The 22,222-nt window shown below is 38.5% G+C and overlaps 1 protein-coding gene across 3 annotated transcripts in view; it reads right to left on the bottom strand.

Annotated features, from left to right (window-relative positions):
• The window catches only part of DNASE2B (deoxyribonuclease 2 beta), a 97,944-nt gene extending 77,990 nt beyond the window's left edge, over positions 1 to 19,954 (bottom strand). For 2 of the 3 annotated variants that reach the window (XM_046645042.1, XM_046645043.1), the window contains exons 1-2: positions 19,866 to 19,954; positions 18,436 to 18,520 (exon numbers count right to left, since the gene is read on the bottom strand). The gene's annotated coding sequence lies outside the window, so the exon portion shown is untranslated. Of the gene's footprint in view, positions 1 to 18,435; positions 18,521 to 19,022; positions 19,063 to 19,865 lie in introns of those variants that run through there. The other variant, XM_046645044.1, reaches the window with a different exon arrangement.
• Between the last annotated feature and the right edge of the window lie 2,268 nt (positions 19,955 to 22,222).

Here is a 22,222-nt window from a genome sequence, read left to right as displayed (position 1 = left end):
TAAAGAACAGCAGGGACCTGTAGTTACTGTGGCTCTGCCTCATTTCTGTTTCACGAGTGTTGGTCTGGATTTCTCTACACCTCATCCAAGGTGATTCTTCCAGAGCATACACCCAATCACATTGTTCCCCAGCTTAAAATCCTTCAAAGGTTTCCAATTGCCCTTTGGATAAATTCCAAGTAGCCCAGCTTGGCTTAAGAGATCCTTTGGGACGAGGCACCACCCCCCCCCCCCCGCGCCCCCCACCACCAGTCCCCCAGCCAGGAATGCATTGGTGAGCAAACAGACACGGTCTTTACTCTTGTGGACCTACAGCACTGTGGGGGCAGACAGGGATCAGTAATCATACAACTAAATGTACAGCTGCACATTGTGGTAAGTGCTATGAAGGACAGGCACACTGAACGGTGACAGTTTAAGGGCTTAGAGAAGGCTTTCCTGTGGAAGTTTCTGTTGAGGTTATGGTCTAGAAAGCAGCCAGATGTTAACTATATGAAGTCAAGTGAAGATTATTTCAGGCTGTGTGGCAGGAATACACACAGCCAAAGGAGCCATGCAGGCCTTGGAGGCCATATTGAGGATTCTAGGTTTTTCTCTATGAGCAATGGGGGCTTGTTAAATAGTCTTATGTACTGGGAGTGACCTGATCAAATTCACATTTTAAAAAAGAGAGTACTGAAGAGGAGCCAGAGGGGAGGAAGGGGTGCCAGTGAGAGATCTATTTCAGTCATCCAAGCAAGAGATCATGGTGACTGAGGCTAGAGTGGTGGCTACGGAAAAAGAGAGAAGAGTGTGGATTTAAAATATATTTTACCAATAAAATCAGCACAATTTAGTAGTGGACTAGACATAGAGAATGAAGGAGATGGAAGTATCATGGAACTGGATGGATGGCGGTAACTTCACTTAGATGGCACCCCCAGGTTTAGTTGGACACATTGACTTTGGCCTACTGTCTATCTCCAAGTAGAGATTTAATCTGGGACATGAGTCTGGAGTGTAAGCAGGTGAGTGGGCTAGAGGTACACATTTGGGAGACAGAAGCATTTAGATGGTAATTGAAACCTTGGGAGAGGATGAGAAGAGAATTGGGTGTAGAATTAAGCTTGGGGAGATTCAACATTTAGTGAGAGTTGAAAAGATTCATGTTACTTTTAATGGAAATGAAATTGGCCAGACTTTGGGGATTTCTAAAATTCTTCAAACATCTAAAAGTCAAGGGTCCAGTGTACCTCTGCCTCACTCCCCACATAATATTTTGCTCAGAGTACGAACTTAAAATATTTGGTTAAAAAACAAACTTCCATCCTAGCTAAAGAAAAGAGAGTGAGTAATCAACAGCACAAGTGCTCAACGATTTATCAGCATAGCACTTCATTTAAAAACATTCAGAGTCAATGCTTACTAGTTAGAAGTGTTTTCCCTTTTGGGCTTAGAGATGGTGTCTGCAAGCTCAGGTACAGACCCACTCATCTACACGCATACTCTCACACGCGCACACACCCACCCCTGCCCACCATTTAACAGGCAGTGTACATGGGGACAGAACTATTTTTCACCCCAACATTGTCAAACATTAACTATGTATTTTAAAATCAAAGCTAAATGGGTTTTAAAATAATTATCCATGTGCTGGGATTTTCCATCATCCCAGTAACATAAGCCATCATGAGCTGACACTGGGGACTTTCTTTAAGGCACCATTTCCCTTCCATCTCTTTCTTAACACAGGCTTGAAGAATATTTGGAAAGGAGTTCACTGTTCTAACAAACCTTTTCAACTTTCAGCTCAGCTCACTTCTAGCAGCGAGCACAGAGTCGCATCAGATCCACCTTTAAGTGCCCCAGAAAACATCTGAATTCATTCTCCCTGAGGCTGACTTCAATCAGCTGCTTTCCTCATAAAGAATAGTTATCTAATTGTAATAACAAAGTATGCTACATTGTAATTTTAGGACCGGAGGCTCTCCTGATTCTTATTCTGCTGGCATATGATATCATCACTTCCACAATTCTGTAATATTCTTGAATACTAGCAATGCACCAGAGAATAAAGACTTTGCAAAACTGCTTGCAGTGCCCCATGAAGAATAGGAGCAATGTGGAACTGGGCGCTCTCTCATACTTAGGGTGAGGGGAGCCATGCAGAAGAAACAACGGGTTAGAAACCAATCGATGCATTTACTGATTGATCCACCTGAGCCTAAGCCTGATAGCCTAAAACACAAAATAACTTTGAGGAAAAATCACAATGGTAGACTACTCACATCCTGAGGAGAGAAATCTGTCTATCTTCAACTCTGTAGCTCTCCAGCATCTAGCGCAGCTCTGACTGGTGCATAGTCGATACACAGCAGAGATCTGTGTAACAACCAGAGAGTACTTACAGGCTATAACACGCTTTTCACACGTTACCTATTATCAGCCCCCTAGCTCCTTGTGAACTGGCTACTGTAACCTGTTTTTAGGAATCTTAGGCTCAGAAAGGTTAAGGAACTCACTCAAAATCACATAGTAGATAAAGCCAGGATTAGATTCCATACACGCTTGCCTCCAAATCTATGCTTTTCCCACTCTACTTACTTGTTGATACAACAAATTATGAAAAGCCTACTTTCTTGTCAGTACTGTGCTAGATGCAGGTTACAAGGATAGGACTGCATAGTTCCTGCCCTCAATGAGCTGGCAATCTGGTGAAGGGAAGCAGACACATAAACAGCTACCTCTCAGTAACACTAGGATTCGGGGTGAACAAGTGCTATTGAGGACACATGGACTGGAGCGCCTGGATAGTTTTGCCTGACTAGGACACTTGAAGATTTTCAATGGCAATTCTGAAAAGCATCTATGGCTGCAACATGTCCTAAGCTGGGCCCTGAGAGGGGATGGCTTGCAGAGGCAGATACGTGCAGGCACACATTGTCACTTCTAAGTCGTTTATGTTAAAGCATGATGGATGATTTTGCTGGGCCCTTCCAGTGGTGTCAGCAACAATTTTAAGGAGAAAACTGGAGATGATCCAAGGCAACATGATTGTGGGGCTTGGGGAGGCCAGAGTGTCAAGGTCGGATAAAATTATGAGAACATTTTGGAGGATGGATTTAAGTGTCACCTTTCCCCACTGGGAAAGCCATATGTCTCCTCAAGGACTGTTATTTGTGGCCAAACTGAGACACTTTGTTCCCTTTCAAATGGACCATTCTCTCCAAATCTTTCCTTATAACTTGTGCATGTCAAATTCCAGAAGGAATTTATATGGCGCTGTTTAAAACACCTCCCAGATGGGAGTTCCCACTGTGGCTGCTAATTTTGCATTGATGAAATGAGATGGCAGATATAAAAGTTCCATTATCATTTGATATTTATTATTCACTATCATCATCGCAAAATGTTTCTTAGAATATAAAGTATAAGGGTGATAAATTCATGAATGTCTTTCCAACAATGGGATATTTTAAAAATATATATGTATTTTACTTTATTACAAAAAATTAGCAAGAAATGAAGGGCAAATTTGTCTACAGTCTCATCACTTAATCAAATCACTGCTTCCATTTCACCCAGTCACCTTTTAGTCCCTGTGCATATGGTTAGATACATCACGTATTAATAAAAATTATATCATGCATGAGTAATTCACACTGGGAAACGATTATCCCTTAATTAAACAATCACCTCACTCTTAAAGAGAGCTAGAGAGACAGAATCACGGGGACAGAAATGCAATAAACAACAAATTTGGCAGATATAGGCAGATTGAGACCTTATTACGAAAACACTTATTATGAGTGTTTTCATGTTGGCACGTTATAATTTTAAGTGCTGGCAGCAAAAGTCTCCATCTTCTCTTTATATATTAGTGAAAGCGGGTGAAAAATAGTAGTTGAAACTCCTTCTCTGAATCTAGCATGTCTATATTTTATGGTACTTATGATATTATACATTCTGAGGGTTGATCAAACCAAAAGGAAACTCTGAATAAACACAATTCATACGTGATTTCAAAACTCCATTATGCTCATTAATTGCACTTCTGCTTTAAAGTTCAGAGCAAAAGTTATTTTAGACACTGGTTAATACATTTGGTGGTAGATTTATCACATTACTCCTTTTATAAAGCTAATTCTCAATGTTACTTGTGTTTCTCCCCAGAAATGTACTCTAACTTTGTACTGCCTTGATCTTTATAACTTATTTTTAAAACTAAATTAACCTATTCTTTGCCCATATCTTAAAACAGCCTTTGGCTAAAACCAATATAATTCTGATTGTAATAAATTAATCTTGATCTCTTGGCCTATGACATATCTAAGAATGAAGCACCTAAATGAGCTTTAGTTTTATCTCCAGGCCTTTCTCCCTCTCCCGTCAGCCTAACAAGCAGGGATCTGGCTAAAAGGCAGGCCCAGAAAGAGAAAGGATGATTCAAAGGTTCTTGACAGGACATTTTTCATTTTTTAATATTCAGATAAATGAAAGTTGACTGCATTTAGCTGCAGCATACCCAAGCAATGAAAACACTGAAAAAGCAAGTAATTCTTCAGGCTTTCTGTATATTCCAAATTTTTTAGCTTGGCATTCAGAGATTTGAGTCAAACGTAACTTTCCAGGCTTATGTCCTAACCCAAGTTTGTACTGAAACTCAACTGAGCAACGTCCTACACATGCCCAGATCCCCAGCTCTGGTTATACCACTGAGTCCCGTCTGTCCAACTCCCAGAGACTAGAAGGCTACTCATTTTTAAAAGGTGCTGGTAAAATGTCCCCTTCCTAATATCCCCAATCACTCTTTTATTCCAATCATCAATTATTTTTAAGCAGCCTACCGTGAGCCAGGCATTTGATGAGCCCTGGGAACTCAGTCTAGCAAAGAGGAAAATCTCAGGTCAGCTGAGTGATGACGAGGTCCATGTCTTCCCTGCCTTGTCTCCCAAAGCAGTTAAGGAAGAGGAGGAATAGAAAGATGGAGGAAGGAGGGGCACAGAAGTCAGTCAGGCTGTGCTAGGTGTGTGAAGAAGAGGCTTTGCAGCCCAGGATCAGCAGAAACACCAGGAGCAGGCCTGGGGCAACGGGGCCTCTACCTGCATCATTTCGTTCCTCTGTCGCAGCCATCTCCCCTCAGGCTGACGGCTTTCCTCAGAAATTGCATGAAACTCTGTCCTTGGCATCTCTGCTAGCAATGTCTCCCCGACACCCCACCCCATCTTTCTGAAAACAAAGGATCCTGTAACTGCCTCTTTCCCCCCTGCTCTTAACTTTCTGGTACAAATAAAGACCTCGGAACTAGCGTAAATAAGGACACTCTTCTCAAGAGGACTTGATGAATTTCTGTTTCTTTTTTTTTTTTTTTTTAAGATTTTGTTTTTCCTTTTTCTCCCCCAGTACATAGTTGTGTATTTTCAGTTGTGGGTCCTTCTAGTTGTGGCATGTGGAATGCTGCCTCAGCACAGCTTGATGAGTGGTGCCACATCCGTGCCCAGGATCCAAACTGGCGAAACCCCGGGCTGCCACGGAAGAAGAGCGCATGAACTTAACCACTCGGCCACAGGGCTGGCCCCGAATTTCTTTTTCTTATTCACCATCAAATACAGTTCATGCCAAGATTCTGCCAAACACAAACAAACGAACGTTTCGTATCCTAATCATTAATACTGAACTCGATTGCCCACAGACCACCTGAAGAGCTTTCCCTCCTGCTCCGGGCCGCGGCACAGCGTCCCTATTCTGAACATCTTAGAGTCTTTATCGCTTAGTCAAACTCAGTCTTCCTTCTGTAACATGGCAAAAACTATGCAGAAAACAGCAACGCTTCAGGGCTGCTAATGTATAAAAGATATATAGTGCATGCCTATGAATTCTGCTGGCCTAGAGTGAAACTCCCATTGTTTTCATGCTTAAAATATGATGATATGCTTAGCTGAGTCTATAGTTTTACGCATTTTACTCTTTTGAAACATTATTTGCAGTGGGCATAATGGTATAAATCAAAACAGTAAAACACTCAATTCTTAACCCAAGTTATCATTTAACTTAAGAGAATAATCAAACATTTATCATAAGATCATCTGACAAGACTGACTTGTGTCCCCCTCAAAATTCATATGTTACAGCCCTAAGTCTCAACCTGATTATTTGGAGACAGGGCTTTCAGGAGACAGGGCAATTAAGGTTAAATGAAGTCATAAGGGTGGAGTCTTAATTCCATAGGCTTGGTGGCCCTATAAGAGCCGCGTGTATGTACTGAGGCAAGTCCATGTGAGGATACAGTGAGAAGGCGGCCCTCTCCAAGCCGGGAAGAGAGCGCTCTCAGGGACTGAATCAGCCAGCATCTTGATCTTGGGCTTCCCAGCCTCCAGAACTGTGGGAAATAAATCTCTGTTGTTTAAACCACCCAGTGGATGGTATTTCGTTATGGTAGCCTGAGCTGACTACTAGACCATATATTAGAATGAACAGACAGCCATAAAATATTAAGGAATGAATTCCAGCTTCACTAAGAAAAATAAAACTGTACCAGTTACAAGTATCACTATTAACTCCCATATGTTATCTGTATTCAAGAAACCATAGCCCTCTAACTCATCCCTCCAAACATCTCTGCCGAAGGGTGACAACAGCAGATCCTGATTAGAAAGGCCATTTCTCAGGTTTGAATTAGTGGCTCAGTTTACCTCCCCTTCCCTCCTCTCCTCTTCTCTTCTCTCTCTCTCTCTCTGCCTCTTTTCTTCTTCCTCTCTTCCTTTTTACTTCCTCCCTCCCTCCCATTCTTCCTTTCTTCCTCCCTAAGAAACTATCTGTTAAGAGGTATTTGGCATTTAGCCACTTAAAATATCTTGGGAGTTTTCTTTTATTTTCCCGCACTTTTAGTATAGAGGTATCTTACCATCATGACCACTCCCTGTTCCAGATTGCTATTCCCTGGAAAGAACAGCATGCCAGGAACCATCACTCACTGTGTTCAGGTAGCATCGGGCAGTGTGGTGGTGGGGTACGGGAAAGATGGACAGAACAGATGAGAGGGGCACAATGGAGGTGAGAGTACCCAGGAACTACCTGGCAAGCTGGATACGATCCTCTCAAGGCTTTCAAGGAACCTCCCTCTAAGGACTGCTGATTATTTCTGTGACACCACAAAAGGACAGGATTCAGAGTAAATGAATGAAAGCTGAAGCTAGTGATCAGACACACAATTACTTTGATCAGTTTCCTCTTCCTCCTTCCCTAAGGAGCCAGGCAAATCTTCTAGCAAACAACCAAATATCCTGTGAGGTTATTTATTCAACCCTAGAAGTGACTATCCCTTAGGGATAGAGACCTGACTGGTGAGTGGATTGCTACGCATGTAAACATTGTTGGATTTTTTTTATGAGTTAAGTAATAGTAGCCATTGTTATTATTTTTCTATGAAAAGTCTCTTTGATAATTCTACAACGAAGTCAGAGTTTTGAAATTCTAGCAATACCAATAATAATTTCTAAGTCTACCCTAACATTTTACTTCTACTATTCACCTCCTGATCTCCTAATTCACATGGGCAAAAATGATAACTTCTTTAACCCAATACTTAGCTTAACAGGTAATACAGTTAACAGACTTCAGAGAGGCTATTTCAAAAGTTAGTATTAATGCATATATGGTCAATTAATTTATGACAAAGGAGCCAAGAATATACAATGAGGAAAGGACAGTCTCCTCAATAAAGGGTGTTGGGAAAACTGGATATACACATGCAAAAGAATGAAACTAGACCACTATCTTATACCACACACAAAAATTAAATCAAAATGGATTAAAGACTTGAACATATGACCTGAAACCATGAGACTCCTAGGAGAAAACATAGGTGGTGAGCTCCTTGACATCAGTCTTGGAGATGATTTTTGGATCTGACTCCAAAAGCAAAGGCAACAAAAGCAAAAATCAACAAGTGGGACTACGTCAAACTAAAAAGCCTCTGCACAGCAAAGGAAAACATCAACAAAACGAAAAGGCAACCTATGAATGGGAGAAAATATTCACAAATCATCTGTCTGATAAGAGGTTAATATTCCAAAATAAAGAACTCATACAACCCAATAGCAAAAGCAAAAAACAAAAAACCAGTCCAATTAAAAAATGGACAGAGGATCTGAATAGTCATTTTTCCAGCGAAGACATACAGATGGCCAACAGGTACCTGAAAAGGTGCTCAACATCATTAATCATCAGGGAAATGCAAATCAAACCCACAGTGAGACATTACCTCACATCTGTTAGAAGGGCTACTATCAAAAAGACAAGAATTAACAAGTGTTAGTGAAGATGTGGAGAAAAGAGAACCCTTCTCACTGTTGGTGGGAATATAAATTGGTATAGCCACTATGGAAAATAGTAGGGAGGTTCCTCAAAAAATTAAAAATAGAACTACCATATGATCCAGCTATTCCACTTCTGGGTATTTATCTGAAGGAAATGAAAACACTAACGTGAAAAGATAAATGCACCCCCATATTCACTGTAGCATTATTTATAATGGCCAAGACATGGAAGCAACCTAAGTGTCCATGGATGTCTATGGAACAGATAAAGAAACTGTGGTATATACATACAATGGAAAATTATTCAGCCATAAAAAAGAAGGAATCTTGCCATTTGTGACAACATGGATGGACCCTGAGGGTAATCTGCTAGGTAAAATAAGTCAGACAGAAAAAGACAAATACCACATGATCTCACTTATATGTGGAATCTGAAAACTAAAACATTTTTTAAAACTCTAAATCCTAGATACTGAGAATAGATTGGTGGTTGCCAGAGGTAAGGGATGGAGAGTGGGAAAAATGGTGAAGGTGGTCAGAGGGTACAAACTTCTAGTTGTAAAATAAATAAGTCAGGGCTGGCCTGGTGGTGCAGTGGTTAAGTTTGCACATTCTGCTTCGGCAGCCCAGGATGTGCCTACGCACCACTTGGCAAGCCATGCTGTGGCAGGCACCCCACATATAAAGTAGAGGAACGTGGGCACAGATATTAGCTCAGGGCCAGTCTTCCTCAGCAAAAAGAGGAGGATCGGCAGCAGATGTTAGCCCAGGGCTAATCTTCCTCAAAAAAAAAAATAATAATAAAATAAATAAATAAATAAATAAGTCATGGAGATGTAACATATAGCAGGGTAACTATAGTTAATAATATTGTATATCTGAAAGTTGTTAAGAGATTAGATCATAAAAGTTATCACAAGAAAACAAATTTGTAACTCTGTATGGTGATGGACATTAACTAGACTTATCATGGTGAACATTTCTCAATATATACAAATAATGAATCTGTATGTTGTACACCTGAAACTAACACAATGTTTTATGTCAATTATATCTTAATTTAAAAGTTAGTATTATAACATGAAAGCGTTTAGAACTTTACAACATTCATTACTAACAAAAGTATCACTTTACTAATTATACAAGGAATGTTAGCTCCAAAATTTTAAAAATGTCTTTGCTTTATAATGAAACAACACTGAACACAAATGCAGAGGAAGATGGTGAGATACACGTGCAAGGAAAGGCGTGGTGTTAGTAAGAAACGGCTCCTTTCGAAAGTCCTTGCTAAACTCTGTTGCTGTGAACTTTCTACCGCAGTGAGCTTCTCCACTGAGGGGTGAGGGCCCTGAGGTGGGGAAGAGATAAACAGCTTCCTGTGGAAAAGCTGCTAACTTATTGTAAGCATCTATTGTGTGGGAACATTGGTTCCTCCTCCATCCTAGGAGAAAAGGGAAAGGAAAAAAGACCAACTGATGAAAATGAGAGTAAGACTAAGCAAATGGCAAAAAAAAAAAAAAAACCCAAAATGAGATAAAAATAATAATTGACATTGAATACTTATGATTTTTACAGATGTACACATACATATAAAATACTTAGAAGTTTCTTTATTATTTAGTAAAAATTCTAACATGGATCTAACATGGCCAAACATAGATCAATGATAACAGTGTCATGTACCAAAGTTTATGATTAATCCAAAATCTGTGCGTCTGAAATCCACAAAAAGAGAATACTATGATCCCATTTGTTCAATATAAGCTTATTTTATGTGTCCTTTGAATATATGTGTACATTCTTGTGTATGTACCTGTATATGTGTGTATACTTATGAATACACGTAAATATATGTGTATATCCTTGTGTGACTATGTATATATATATGGATACAGAGAGTATTTGTATAGAAACTGTCTAGAAGGATTTATTCCAAACTATTAAGATGGATCCCTCCTAGTTATTCAGTTATTTTTAAATTTAATAACCACCCATGAACTCACCAGGCAAAATAAAAGCTAGAATCTTGGCAGTAACTACATTCATCCCATCTCTGACCCCAAGGTAATCATCATCTCCAATCTCATGTTCATTTGACTTTTCTCCTGGTGCATGTATGCAAAAGTTTATCTTAGCTATAGACTTGTGCTATTCAATATGGTAGCCACTAGTCACATGTGGCTGTTGAACATTTAAAATTTAATCAAGTAACTGAATTTTTAATTTTATTTAATTTTAATTAATTTAAATTTAAAAACTGGAACTGGTATAAAACATGTTTGTGTTCAACACAACTTCATTGATTTGGTGTGACTGCATTTACCTTTAACCACTGCATCACCTGGAATACTACTGTTGAACTGAAGTTCTCCTATCAGATGCATGTGTGCTCTCTAGTATTACACATACACACATGGCCAACATAGTTGGTGTCAACAGATTGATTCAGTTCAAAAGATTTTTTCCTATGTGCCCATGTAACATTGTAATGTGTTTGATACAGACAGCCCAAGTTATGAGGATCTCTTTGTATGTTGTAATAGGTAATTAAGTTGACATGCTTCCTATTTTAATTATAATATAATTAAATAATTTTTAGTTAAAAAGAAGTATGGACAAATTTTAAAATTTAAAAAGGAGGTATACTGGGGCCAGTCCTGGTAAGTTAGGCATGCTCTGCTTTGGTGGCCCAGGTTCCGTTCCTGGGCGCAGACCTATACCTCTCGTTTGTCAGTGGCCATGCTCTGGCAGTAGCTCACACAGAAAAAGAGGAAGATTGGCAAGAGATGTTAGCTCAGGGAAAATCTTCCTCAGCAAAATAGAAATAAAATAAATAAATAAAAAGGAGGCCTACTTCTGATGCAGAATTGAGAGGAGATGCAGAAACCAGCACTAGATCCAGAACATAAAGAGAAAAGGAGACTGGCTGAAAGTCTATCGGAAATTTCACGATGAAAAGCAACTGCAATTTGTTGGAGCAGAGCAAAAGGAAAAAAGCTGTTTGTTGTGTGAAAACACAACAGAGATAGTAAAACACAACTTTAAGAGACATTTTCAGCAAATACATAGTGAATTTGGTAACTTTCTTCTCAAGAATCAAAAAAGAACTGACGACATTAGTCACCTGAAATCAAAATTAAAGGTACAACAAAACATTCTGAAGTGATTTTAAACAGAATCTGAGCTTATAAGTTTGTCCAGCTATAAACAGCTTGGATTCTTGCACGAAAAAGAAAACAACTTTTCAATAGACACTTGGTTATACTCAGTTTTGTTAGAATATTATGAGAAAAGACTAAAAAGGTACTTCACAAAAAGTCAAAGATTTTTCAACCAAGACACCAAACAATTGCCCAAGGATACAAGATCTTTTCAACAGTATTTAAGATCAACTGATTCAAAATTTGAAAAACACAAGTACTTTTCTTTAGCTTTAGTTGAACAGTGCAACATAAAAGATACCACCCAATAAATACTTGGAATATGCTTTGTCTCAAAAGACTTCCAGAGTTATGAAGAAATATTGTCAAATTATGGCCTGAAAAATTGAACTCATAGTTTAAATATTTTTAAATCTTTTACATCTGTCAAAAGAGAAATTCAGCTAGACATGAAAAAATTAAATTCTATTCTGATGGATAGTACTTCAGCCACGTTAGCTAAAAAAAATTGGATTTAATGTAATTTTAAAACAAGAGACTGATGTTTCCCTTATTGCTTCAAGACAGAGAGAAATTAAGCGATTTACTTATTAAATATTCTTCTGCCAGTTAAGAAACAAAAGCAAGGTCAAACCCAAGTCTTCTGAACATGACTTGACTCAAAGTCGAAATCTCTCTCCATTGCTTTCCAACGCCATGCTTAATTTCTCCCTGGTCTCCAAATCTGACCTAATTTTGCTTCTTTCCTAAAGGAGACAAATTTTCCCTTCCAACTAATAAACTGGCTAGATTTTTTTTTTAAAGTTTAAAAAATAATAACTTCAGACTTACAGAAATGTTGCATGAATAGTACAAAAATCCCATATACATTTTACCCAGATCACTTCAAATGTTTACATTGTACCACATTTGCTTTCTTCTTCCTCTCTTTACTACCCCCTCCCTTCTAAATAAAGCATGAGGTGGAAGAAGGAAGGCAGAGAAAGCTCCAGATTGGAATTCATAGTCTTTTTAGAGTCTTAAGCAGAGATGACCAGTATAAATATGTAAACTGGTTTGTGATACACAGTCCTCACATGGAGCTTAGCCTACAGCAGTGGTTCTCACACAAAGTGCTAGACACATAGAAGGGACTCCATAAATAGCAGCCTTGCAAAGGTCAAGCTCTGATCAGGAGTATGCAGCTGGGGAACAAGGGCCATTATCCCAGGCTTCTTTGGAAATGACCCTTTGTGGCAGTACATTCCTAGTTAAGCAACTGTATTTTCTATGCCTGGAAAATAAAACGGAAGCAATTGTAAGCCCAGTTTTGACAGACCTCAGAAACAGCCTTAAGACCCTACGTTTGGGATTCTGACTATAATCTAACTCTACCTTAACCAACAGGTTAGCCACTAGCCACTTGTGGCTGTATAAATTAACTGGAACTTTCATTTCTGGTCAAGATGGAGCAATGGGGCCAGGATTTATCTTTATGCCCAAAACAACTAAAACAGTAGACAAAATATATGAAAGAATGGTCCTCAAGACATTGGATATAGACAATAAAGGACAGTGATCCCTGTGGATGGGAAACAAGCAAGGTAAGCTCTGTCCCCTTACTGCCTGAAGAAAGATTTTAGGCTGAGCACAGGGCAGAGTCCTCAAGAGGAGAGAGCTGCACAGAGAGCTCTGGCAATCTACAGAGGCTTCCCCTCACGTGCTCAGCAGAGTACTGATTATCACGTACACGTGAGGAAATAACTGAGGCTGGGGAAAGAACCACCCAAGAGACTCAGAACGATCCTCGGAGATCATGCAGGGATAGGATCAGTGCCTGTTTCCACCTGCCAGAGAGGAGAAACTCATCACTCAGGAGCATCGGTTAGACTACAAAGATGGGTCTTGCCTCAGTAAAAGGGTCTTGCCTTAGCACTTGATTGTCCTGATGTAGAAACTGTATTGTGGACAAGAAGCCACTGTCAGGACAGAATATGGAGAGAGAGAATGGTTTCCTAAAGGCGAGGGTGTCAGACAAGGGTACATTTTATCATCTCCCTATCTGTTTAATCTGTATGCAGAACATATCATATGAAAAACTAGGCTAGACTCAGGTGAAGGAGGGGTGAAAATTGGTGGAAGAAATATCAACAATCTAAGGTATGCACATGACACCATCTTACTGGCAGAAAGCAGCAACGACTTGAAACAACATCTGACAAAAGTGAAAGAAGAAAATGCCAAAGCAGGACTGCATTTGAACTTCAAGAGACAGAAATCATGACTACGGAAGAACTACAGTTTTAACGTAGCCAATGAAGACACTGAAATTATTATAGATTTTGTTCACCTTGGTTCAGTCATCAATTTAAATGAAAATTGCAGCCAAGAAATCAAGAGAAGACCAAGACTTGAAAGGGCAGCAGCAAAGAATTGGGAAAGATCATCAAAGTAAGGAAGTGTCATTAGAGACCAAGGCCAAGATTATCTTCACCCTTGCATTCCCAATTACTACGTATGGGTGTGAAAGATAAACAGCGAAGAAGGCTGATGGGGAAAAAACTTGATTCATTTCAAATATAGGGTTGGAGGAGAGCTCTCCTGGACTGCCAGAAGGATGAACAAGTGAGTCCTAGAGCAAATTAAGCCTGAACTATTGCGGGAGGCAAAAATGATCAAACTGAGGCTGTCCTACTTTGGGCACAGCATAAGAAGGCAGGATTCTTTGGAAAAGACAATAATGCTGGAAAAAGTTGAAGGCAGCAGGAAAAGAGGAAGATCAAATCTGAGATGGATTCACTCCATAAAGGAAGCCATAGGCACGAGTCTACAGGAGCTGAGTAGGGCTGATGAGGATGGGACATTCTGGACACCACTCATTCATAGGGTCACCAGAAGTTGGAGCCAACTTGATGGCGTGTAACAACAACTCAACTGCATCCCAGGACAAACATCAAGAATATTTACAAGAATACAAAAATATCCAGTCCCCAACAACGTAAAATTCACCATATCTGACATTAATAAAAAATTAACAAGCATGCAAAGAAGTAGAAAAATACAACCCTGGATGAGAAGAAAAATAAAAAACTGACTAAGAAATGATAGAATTAGGAGACAAGAACACTGAAACAGTTATTATGACTGTATTTCATATGTTTGGAAACTAGAGGAAAGACTGAATTGTTAACACAGACATAGAAGATATTAAAAAAAGACTCAAGTTGAACTTCTAGAGATGAAAACTACATTTTCTGAAAAGAAAAATGCATTGTATGAGATTAACAAGAAATTGTACATTTCAGAAAAAAGATTAGTGAACTTGAAGGTAAAGCAATAGAAATTATCTAAAACAAAATAAAGAGAAAAAAAGACTGAAGAAAAAATTTACAAGGCATCAGTGAATTGTGGGACAATATCAGGTGATCAAATATACCTATAATTGTAGTCGCCAAAAGACAAGTGGAGGGAACCAAAATATATTTGAAAAATAACAATTGGAAAATCTCCAAACTTGATGAAAACTAAGCCCACAGATCCAAGGAACAAAACTCCAAGCACAAGAAAGATGAAAAAAACTACACCATGGCTCACAATCAAATCGTTTAAAGGTCAATGAAAAAGAGAAAATCGTAAAAGCAGACAGAAAAAAAAAATGACATTATATGAACAAAGATAAGAAAAAGACTAAATGTTTTCCCTTAAGATCAGGAACAAAACTAGGAGGTCTAATCCCACACTTCCACTCAGCTTTTTACTGCAGGTTCTATCCAGTGCAATAAGGTAGGAAAAAGAAATAAAAGGCGTCTACACTGGGAAGGAAAAAGTAAAACTGTCTTTACTCACAAGACATAATTGTCTACGTTAAATATCTGATGGAATCTACCAAAAAGCTAATAATAGAAGTAATCAGTGACTTTAGCAAAGTTATAGGACACAAGCTCATAATACAAAAATCAACTGTATTTTTACATAGCAACAAACAATTGGTAATTAAAACTTAAAAAGCAATACCATTCATAATAGAATAAAATTATGAACTATGTAGGGAAATACTGATTAAAGATGTATAAGACCTGCGGAATGAAAACTATAAAACATTGCTGAGAGAAATTAAAGAAGACCTTAGTAAGTGGAGAAAACTATTGTGTTAATGGGTTGGAAGACAGACTATTGTTAAGATGTCAGTTCTCCCTAAATCGATCTATAATTCAACATAATGCCATCAAATCACCAGTAGGACTTTTTTTTTTTGTAGAAATTGACAAACTGATTCTAAAAATCATTTGGAAATGCAAAGGACCTAAGAGAGCCAACACAAGTTTGACAAAGAACGACAAAATTGGATGGATAACACTACCTGATTTCAAGATTTATTATAAAGCTGTAGTTATCAAAACAGTGTTGTATTGGCATAAATATAAACAAAAATATCAATGGAATAAAAATAGAGAATCTAGAAATAGATCCATACATATATGATAAATTATTTTTCAACAAAGTTGCACAAACAATTCAACAAATGATACTGGAACAACTGGATATCCGTAGGCAAAACAAAAAAAACCACCATCACCACCATCAACAGAAATACTTTAATCCTTATTTCACACTATACACAAAAATTAACTCAAAAACTATAATCCCAAATCTAAGAAAACATAAGAGAAAATCTTTGTGACCTTGAGTTAGGCAAATGTCTCTTAGATATGACACTAACAGTACTATCCATAAAATAAAAATCGACAAACTAGAGCTCATGAAAATTAAAAACTCCTGCATTTTGAAAGTCACTGCAGAGAGAACAAAAAGATAATTCATACACTAGAGGAAAATATTTTCAAATCATATATATGATAAAGGACTTGTGTCCAGAATACATAAAAACTCTCTATAAAATAATATATAAAAAACTACCCCAATAAAAAGATGGCCAAAAGATTTGAACAATACTTAAGAAGACATACGGATGGCAAATAAGCACATGAAAAGATGCTCAACATCATTAGTTATTAGGGAAATGAAAATTAAAACCATACCTAATCTAATGTCTAATATAAAAAAGACTGCTCATGCAGAGTTGGCGAGAATATGGAACAACTGGAATGCTCACACCCTGCTCGTGGGAATGTAAAATGGGCAACCAGTTCAGAAAATAGCTTGGAAGTTTCTCAAAAAGTTACGCATACCCCTACCATATAGTCCAGCCGTTCCATTCCTAAATACTTATCCAGGAGAAATGAAAGCATATGGTCTAGGCACAGACCTGTACACAAATGGTCAAAGCAGATTTTCGTAATACCTAAAAAATGGAGACAACCCAAAGATCTATCCACAAGTGGATGGAAACAGTGAACAAATTGTTGCATATCCATACAATGAAATGTAACTCAGTAATGAAAAGTAATGAACTACTGATACACACTATGACATGGAGAATCCCAAATTAATTATCCTGGGTGAAAGAAACCATACCCCCTCCCTTCCCCCAAAAAAGTACATTCTGAATAATTCCATTTATATAAAATTCTAGAAAAAGTAAACTAATCTATAGCGACAGGTAACACATCAGTGGTTGCCCGGGGCTCTGGGGGTGGGGATGGACAGGAGGGAGAGACTACAAAGGGTTATAAGGAAGCTTTGGGGATGATGGATATGTTCATTATCTTAATTGTGGTAATGGTTTCACAGGTGTATATAAATGCCAAAACATCAAATTTTATACTTTAAACACATGCAGTTTATTATGTCAATTATACTTCAATAAAACTATTAACTTTCAAAATTAAGTAAAATCAGAAGTTCAGTTCATCAGGTAGAGTAGCCGTATTCCAAGCTTTTTACAGCCAAATGTGGCTAGTGGCTACCATTTTGGACAGCACAAGTGGAGAGCATTCCCATCACTGCTCCAAGTGCTACTGGACAGCACTGACCTCACTCAGACGTTAAAAAGCATCAGTTTCTTTCAATTGTTCTACATCTACCTACCCTAGACTGCAAGAATGGGATGAGCATGGCATATATATAACTGATATATAAATTACTTGAGAATTTTAAAAAGCAGATTTTATTAAGTTTATCTTAATGTAACTTTGCTATGAAGCGAAATAGACCTTCCATCCATCACATATAGCACTGTTTCCTCATTCAGACATCACAGCTTCTATGGATTGCATTTAATTAGTTTCCTCCAAGGCTAAGTTGAGGGCAATTTTAAACTAAGTGACACGGAAAAATGAAATAGATAATACTCTCTTGGAACTTACTTTCTCCTTGTAATCAAACTGGTTATAGCTTCAATATAACTCCCAAATAAGAATTCACAATTTTTTCATATACTTACAGATATCTTATGAGTTAGTCTGAAATATGTAGCATATTTCATAATATGCAACTGAATTTTCCTATTTAAAAGAATCAATCATATAACTCACAACAAAGATAATTAGAAGTTTCAGATGTGAGAACAGACATGAAAATAGAACACTATGGTATGCTGAGGCGTTTCACATTCAACGAACAGTTCACAAAATCAGGACAGAGAAGTTGTTCAACTTAATATTCTTACTGAAGCTTTTTTCTCCCCATCACTGTAGCTCTCAATTTTGAGAGAGGTGATTTTATTTTAAAAGACTCGAACTCTGTTTTCTGCCCCAATCCTTGCAGCCTGTGGACTTGGAAGGCAGGGTCTATGTTTGCTTGGGGTTTTTGTTTCCATGTACAGAATGCAGGGCTGAAATCCTCAACCGTCCCTGTTCCAAAGCTGTGGACGCTAACCCTTTATGCACAGTTTGATGTCTGAGTCATCTCTGTCTTCAAAATGAAACACAGAAAAAGGCAACTGGGGCTGGTAGGGGAAGGGTGGCTGGTGGCCAGTGCAGACCAACCAAGACAACCCCCAAACAGTATATTATAGTAGATAAGCAAGAAGTATAAAAATAGAAACCAAGTCCCTGTGTTGTTTGCAGAAGCAGAACTCACAAGCCAGTTTCACTTACTTTTTTACACCGACAGAGCCATTTTCCTTGTTTTCCATGTCAACAGATAGCATGGGAAGGCTGCAGGGTTCCTTTACTTCAGCAACTAATCAATAAGGGAGAAAAGCTTGTGTTTAATTCTTAGAAAGTGAGAGAAGAATATATAATCTGAATCAGAAACACAACGGTCCCTTTTACAGCTTCCCACCAGTTCACGTATGTTTGTTTAAATCTCCAGTTCCCTCAGCGATTGGAGAGATTGATCAAACCTAAAGAACTGGAGGAGACGGACTGGGCTGCTTTCATCTGTATTGGCACTCGCTGCCTCGACAATAAGCATTTGCAAATGAAATTGAACCCTCGTTCAAAACAAGTGCTGTGTGAACTGGCACGGCTTTCTCTGGGTGCCAAGCTCTCACTTAAGACACTGCAACTCATAAATGAGTCAAAGTCGAGCAAAACAATCCCCCTTTTCCTGCCCCTTCCCACCACGGGCTGTGATTTCTTTTTTCTTAGTGCATTTGTTTTTTTGTCCACTCCCACTCCTATTATTTTTTCATCACCATCCAAAAGAGCACTTAAAGCTTTTGTCAGCAAGTACCCCCTACCTCACATATTCTCAACGAAAGCCTCAAAAACCTGTCTGTGCGATGGCCATGCCGTGGTAAAGATGAAAGCTCACAAAAATGTCAGATAGCCCTTAGCACAGAAAGGTGGTGCTGGTGTGTGTGTGTGTAAGAGAGGGTAGGCAGCTCATTAGATTTATGTAGAAATCACCAAAACATTCAAGGAGATATAGTAGCATCCATCACTTTGTTTTTTGTTTAGTACGATGAGGATTGTAAAAAAATAAAAACGCTCCACAATTAATATGCAATTAGCAAGATGAAAAAGCTATGAACAAAACTGCTTAAAAAAACTAGTTCTGAAACGTGCTTCTTCTTCTACAGCTGAAACCATAAATTAAATACATTTCCTCTCAAATCACTTTCTACTTCGGCACTCCTTCTCTAGGGATTACTCTGACATGACAAGTGCATCATTTAGTATATTCACAAGATTTTATCACTGTTAGAGAAGTAGATGATTAACAAATAATACTGTAAGTGTGGGATAATCTTCACTCCTGATCCACACACACGCACACACACACAAACTTCCAGTTACTAAACCACTTAGATCATTCATAGAGAAAGCCAACATTTAATATAAATAGATAGATATTAACATACATTCACACACCGTAACAGAGTAGACAGAAGATAGTGCTGCTGCTCCATGCCAAAAGAATGGTTTCACTTCAGTTGGAAACTGTTACACATTCACCATTTTCTAAGCATCTCAGAAAAAAACCAAACCAAAACAAAACACAATGATACTCTGTAACACCACACTACATTGTCTTATTATTATTATTTTCTTTTTTGTGGAAGAGTAAAAAGAAAACCTACCTAGAAGCAACTAAAACATGTCATTTTTTATAGGCTTATCAAGAACAGCCAAAGAAACCCCAATGTTTTCTTTCACAAAGTAGGCTGGCAAAGGAATTCAATAAGGAGGTACAATTTGACACAGTGAAATAAAACCAGGCTGGCTCTCAGCCAACATGACGTTAGGAATCACACACAAGCTGCACCAACTGCCTTCTGGTTCATGGCTGACTTTTTAAAGCTACAGTGTGCCTGTTCACTTTTGCTAACTACCTTCAGCACAATTAGTGGAAGTGAATGAATCACAAGTCCAAAACTGCAGAATTCTCCTTGCCTCTGTCTTGTACAAAGAAAAAAAAGCTGTATCAAGAGCCTCTTATTTTCTCCCTCCCCTCCATTGTTGCTGCATGATAGTCTTTGCTGTTCTGAGCATGAATGTCATGTTTCAAACTATTTCTTTTTCTCCCTTCTGGGAGAAAAAATAAGACAGAAAAAGAAAGAATCTACTGCTTCTGGGCTATAACCAGTGAACGCTCAGAAGCTGCAGTCCTGGGTTACTCTTTCTTCCTTATAGAGACTCGTGGACAAAGTTCCCAGGGCTGGCTTTTGAGTAATCTCTTTGTGAGAGTAAGGCAAGCCCTGCCCAGCAGAAAATCCTTCTATTTCATTATGCAGGAAGTAACATATTTCAGAGAGGATGTAAAGTAGATGACCAGCTCTCCTGAGAACACCCACATTCTTTTATTTTGGCATTCATCCTACAAGATGAAGTCAGCAAAATTCAAAATGAAACGAATCTTATTTTACAAAACAGTTCTGGGAGGTTTAATTTAATTGTTTATCCCAGTTGCACAAAAAACATAATTTAGCAGATTCAAGTAACAACTTATCTATGAGCACCTGGTACTATATTAGTTACGTATTAAAAAGAAGATACCATGCCAAGCCCCAAATTCACAGTATCTCCCACCTGCCGCCATCCTAAATCCCAATTCAGGAAATTGGGAGGTAGAATAGAAAGACTGGGCATGATCTTTTAATAAAGTTACTCTGGTCAATCTCACAGTCCTCTTGCTCGGCTGGGAACCACTGCTGGCGGGAAACATTCCCATTCTATCAACATGCCGCAGATACACAGGAAACATACATAGTTGTCATTGAAATAAACACCAATGAACACAGGGCAGAGAATACAGATTCCCAAGAAGGATCCTAGAAGATGTCATCTGCTGCTGTAATACTGTGTAGATATCACACAGAACTGAGGAGAAAGATGGTGGTCTCTCTTTTGTGTTAGTAATTTTTAAGGGCTCTAGAAGATCAGCAACTATCGTTTAAATCTTCAATCTGAATTTCAAAGTCAAAATTTTTTTCCCTTACTTATACCAGGAACATTAGAAATTTTCAATTTCTTGAAAGATCATCACTGAGAAAAGATTTCAGGTGTTCTCTCTGCCTTTCTTTGCCATTGCACCTTGAAAAGGAAAATAATAATAATTTAGGGACAAATTTCAAGTGTTCATATATTTTCGAATACCATTTTTTGAGCATGGGTGAAACAGATGGGTCTTTTACGACTGTTGATCAAAATGATGAACCCTTCTGGAGATAGAGAGCTCTTTCACCAGCAGATTTCATAATGCTTTTGGACTCAATCTGAAGTGCGGGAACTGTTCTCCAACTAAATTCAAATGGGACTGGGCTGGGCTGTGAGTCTTGGGAGCAAGGGAGGTGGGGGGAGGGTGTCCTGACAGCACTGTCACACCCCCCTCAGAACACAATCAGGTTCAGCTCTCCACTCTTGAAAGAGAGGCAAAGAAAATGTAGTTACACCCAACTCTTCCTTAGACACACTCACAGGAGGAAGGATTCTGTGAAGTTTCTCCAAGAATTTCTTGCTACATATAGAAAAGGACATCCCCTCCTGTCTTGCCTGCTGTGATCAAAAGTTTGCCTATTAGACAAGGGTAAGGGTTTCAGAAGGGGTGTAGGAAATCAATTTCGTTTTATAAAAAATGAGCCACAAAAGCATTCAAAATTCTGCCAACAGGAGGTTTCACTTATCAGCTAGTTTCTAACTTAGGAATTAATTGACTTTTGCGGGTATAAGTATATATACTAGTACTCACTCACTTCCTCCCCACTCCCTCCAACAAACTGTTTGAGATTAATCCTCTTCTCTGCTAATAAAAAAGATGTGTATTTGTGTGCAGCATGTGGATGGTATGTTTGTGGTGTGTAGCATAAATGAAGTATGTGTGTGATGAGTGTAATGTGTGTGCTATGTGCAATGTATATGTGTTGTGTGCGTGTGTTTGTGGTGTCTGTTTGAATGTGTAGTGTGCATGGGGCGTGTGCATGTAGTGTGTAAGTATAGG

The sequence above is a fragment of the Equus quagga genome, chromosome 18 (assembly GCF_021613505.1).
Source record: "Equus quagga isolate Etosha38 chromosome 18, UCLA_HA_Equagga_1.0, whole genome shotgun sequence".
NCBI classification, from domain to species: Eukaryota; Metazoa; Chordata; class Mammalia; order Perissodactyla; family Equidae; genus Equus; species Equus quagga.
The sequence above is the reverse complement of the archived record's forward strand: the minus strand, read 5'-3'. Positions and strand labels throughout refer to the sequence as shown.